The following is a 313-nucleotide window of genomic DNA, read 5'->3' on the forward strand; positions in this document are numbered from 1 at the left end:
GTCTTTCCCACTGCCTGGAGTGTAAGCTTTCTAAGGGCTTTTCTTAATCCCACTATCCACGTTTGGCCACGTCATCACACACTTCTGAAGCACTTAGAATTTCCCCTTTTGTGACATTCATCCTTACTCACAATCACTTGTTCAGTGTCTGCCTTCCTCTTTAGATTGTGTAGCCACAAAGACAGAGTTCATGTCTCATTGCCTCACTGTTATCAATGCCAGGTATGTATGCCTAGCTCATAGTAGATGAGCAGTAAACATTTGATAAAGGCTATGAATCATTCTCACATTGTTTAATCCTAACATTAGAAAT

Source organism: Herpailurus yagouaroundi, unplaced genomic scaffold (assembly GCF_014898765.1).
Source record: "Herpailurus yagouaroundi ecotype Mexico unplaced genomic scaffold, PumYag 140, whole genome shotgun sequence".
Lineage (NCBI taxonomy): Eukaryota > Metazoa > Chordata > Mammalia > Carnivora > Felidae > Herpailurus > Herpailurus yagouaroundi.